Here is a 3,859-nt window from a genome sequence, read left to right as displayed (position 1 = left end):
GAGTAATCAGACAAGAAAAAGAAATAAAAGGCATCCAAATTGGAAAGGAGGAAGTAAAACTATCATGGTTTGCAGATGACATGATAGTGAACACAGAAAACCCATAGGCTCCACCGAAAAGCTACTCAACCTAATAAGTAAATTTGACAAAACAGCAGAGTTCAAAGTCAATATTTGGAAATTGAAGGCATTTGTATACATTGAGAATGAAATATCAGAAACAGAAATCAGGAAAAAATTCTTTTTGCTATAGCAACAAGAAAAATCAAGTACCTAGGAATAAACCTAACCTAGGAGGTGAAAGATCTGTACTCAGAAAACTATACAAGACTGTAGAAAAAAATTAAAGAAGAGACAAATAAATGGAAGCATATACCATTTTCCTGGATTGGAAGAATTAACATCATCAAAATGTCATACTACTCAAAGCAATTTATACATTCAATGCAATCCTTATTAAAATACCAATGACATATTTCACAGATATAGAACAAACATTTCAGAAATTTACATGGAACCACAAATGACCCCGAATAGCTGTAGCAATTTTGAGAAAGAAGAACAAAGTAGGAGGGACCATAATACCTGATATCAAAGTGTATTATAAGGTCAGTGTAATCAAAACAGCCTGGTATTGGGATAAGAACAGACACATAGACCAGTGGAACAGAAGAGAGCCCAGAAATAAACCCAAGTCTCTATGGTCAATTAATATTTAACAAAGGGGGCAGCAACATAAAATGGAGTAAAAATAGCCTCTTCAAAAAATGGTGTTGGGAGATCTGGACAGCTACATGAAAAAAATGAAACTTGATCACCAACTTACACCACACACAAAAATAAATTCAATGTGGATAAAAGACTTAAATATAAGTCATGGCTCCAAAAAGTCCTAGAGGAAAACATCAGCAGACAAATCTCAAACATTCCAGATATCAACATCTTCACTAATATGTCCCTTAGAACAAGGGACATAAAGGAGAAAATAAACAAATGAAATCTCATCAAAATAAAAAGCTTCTGCATGTTTAAAGAAAACAGCATTAAAATGAAAAGAGAACCAACCATATGAGAAAACATATTTGCCAATGGTACCTTGGACAAGGGTTTGATCTCCAAAATATATAAAGAACTCACATGGCTCCACTCCAGGAAGACAAACAACCCAATTTAAAAATGGACAAAAGACGAACAGACACTTCTCCAAGGACATACAGAGAGCCCATATGCATATGAAAAGATGTTCAGCATCACTAGTCATCAGACAGATGCAAATTAAAACCACAATGAGATACCACTTCACATCAGTCAGAATGGCCATCATAAACAAATCAACAAACAAGTGTTGGAGAGGATGTGGAGAAAAGGAACCCTAATGCACTGTTGGTGGGAATGCAGACTGGTGCAGCCCCTATGAAAAGCAGTATAGAATTTCCTCAGAGAACTAACAATGGAACTGCTTTTTTACCCAGCAATTCCACTGCTGGGATTATATCCTAAGAGCCCTCTAATGCCAATCCAAAAGAACCTATGCACCCCAATGTTCATAGCAGCAGAATTTACAATAACCAAGTGCTGGAAGCAGCCTAGGTGCTCATCAGTAAATGAGTATATTGAAAAACTATGGTACATTTACACAATGGAATACTATGCAGCAGAGAGAAAGAAGGAGTTCCTACCTTTTGTGGCAGCGCAGATGGAACTGGAGAGCATTATGCTGAGTGAAATAAGCCAGGCAGTGAGGGACAAATACCATATGATCTCACCTTTAACAGGAATATCATCAACAAAAGAAAAAAGCAAACAAATAAAACAAGAGACATTGAAATTAAGAACAATGTAACAATAACTGGAGGGGAGAGGGGAGGGCCTGAGGGGGGAAAGGGTTTTTATAAACTGCTATAAAGGACACGTTGACAAAACCAAGAAGGAGGCTGGAAGCAAGGTAGGGAAGTGGGTTTGGCTGGGTGGGGGGAGTAGTGGGAGGAAAATACAGACCACTGTAATTGAAAATTAAAATAATTTTAAAACAGCATAATTTCTTTTAAATAAATAAATAAATGCCACATCTTGGTTGCTAATGAATTAGTGGGGTTCAAAGTAGGAAATGTAGCCATTACAACATCATATATTGCTGGTGCTACTTCCCTTCAGGAAAGAACAAGTTCCTTGGCAAACACAAATGCATGCCAAGCATTGGGTTTTTTCCTAGGTCCAGTTTTTTCAAAATTGTTTTGTACTCTTTGGAGAAAAGGGTATGACATAGAAACTATAAAGCAGCAGATAAACATGTATACAACACCCGTTTTATCTAGTGCTTTCCTGAGACTTTTAAATATTTTTCTGATCCTTGTAATATTAACAGAACACCATGTGGATGACTCAGGACAATAGTGTAAAAATATTGATTTTGAAGAAAGAAGTATAGATGATGTTCAGGTTCCCCAGAAAAATATTGATCAAGTTGCTTTACAACTACCAATGCTTTGTTTGATCCTATCTACCTTTGCCCTTCTTGGAAATCATCCTTACTCCATTAACAATGGATATGCATGCCTTGACTATGTTATATGATGGAATACTATTGGGTTGGCCAAAAAGCCCATTACATTTTCTTTTTCGTATGATGGCTCTAGTAGTGCTTAGTTGTCTTTAACTTTATTCAAAACAATTTCATTAGATTGTATTGTGACAGTTGTCATATCAGTGTGCATTTAAAAAGATTATCAGCCTTGTAGATGCTGCTGCTGCCTCAGACCTTCCCCCACCCAGCCACAGTCAACCCCCCCATGTTCTTTGGCATCACTGCTGAGGGCAAGCCATCAGGCCACATCACCTTCAAGCTGTTTGCAGACAAAATTCTAAAGACAGCAGAAAACTTTCATGCTCCAAGAACTGGGGAGAGAGGATTTGGTTATAAAGTTCATGCTTTCACAGAATTATTCCAGGATTTATGTGTTAGTGTAGTGACTTCACACACCACAATGGCACAGGTGGCAAGTCCATCTAAGGGGAGAAGTTTGGTGATGAGAATTTCATTCTGAAGCACACAGGTCCTGGTATCTTGTTTATGGCAAATGCTGGACCTAACACAAACAGTTCCCAGTTTTTCATCTGCACTGCCAAGTCTTAGTGGCTGGATGACAAGCATGTGGTCTTCGGCCAGGTGAAGGATGGCATGGATGTTGTGACAGCCATGGAGCGCTATGCATCCAGGAATGGCAAGACCAGCAAGATCACCATTACGGACTGTGGACAACTCTAATAAATTTGACTTGTGTTTTATCTTAACCACCAGACCATTCCTTCAGTAGCTCAGGAGAGCACCCCTTCACCCCATCTACTTGTAATGTTCTATAATCTTTGTGCTCTTGACACAGTTCACTGGGTTCCATGCCTTCCTTACCCCTTCCAAGTCCAGCTGGTTTGCAGAATTAAGTTTATAATTATGAAATAAAAACTAAACAACAAAAAACTTTAATTTTAAAAACATCAAAATTGGTGAATTTTTGTGCAGCCATTTTAATATTAATAAGATGAAAGAAGATATGCAACATTTTTGGTGTATTATGCTTTATTACTTAAAGAAAGGTTAAAATGTGCCCTGGCTGGTGTAGCTCAGTGGATTGAGCGTGGGCTGCGAACCAAAGTGTCGCAGGTTCAATTCCCAGTCAGGGCACATGCCTGGGTTGCAGGCCATGACCCCCAGCAACCACACATTGATGTTTCTCTCTCTCTCTCTCTCTCTCTCTCTCTCTCTCTCTCTCTCTCTCTCTCTCTCTCTCTCTCCCCCTCCCTTCCCTCTCTAAAAATAAATAAATAAAATCTTTTAAAAAATTAAAAAAGAAAAAAAAAGAAA

At 38.1% G+C, this 3,859-nt stretch overlaps 1 pseudogene; it reads left to right on the top strand.

Moving 5' to 3' along the window:
- The first annotated feature begins 2,738 nt into the window (after positions 1-2,738).
- On the top strand, positions 2,739-3,265 carry LOC123820725 (annotated as a pseudogene).
- The last annotated feature ends 594 nt before the right edge of the window (positions 3,266-3,859 follow it).

Source organism: Phyllostomus hastatus, unplaced genomic scaffold, assembly GCF_019186645.2.
Source record: "Phyllostomus hastatus isolate PE091 unplaced genomic scaffold, TTU_PhHast_1.1 phas_contig_37, whole genome shotgun sequence".
In the NCBI taxonomy this organism is placed as follows: Eukaryota; Metazoa; Chordata; class Mammalia; order Chiroptera; family Phyllostomidae; genus Phyllostomus; species Phyllostomus hastatus.
The sequence above is the reverse complement of the archived record's forward strand: the minus strand, read 5'-3'. Positions and strand labels throughout refer to the sequence as shown.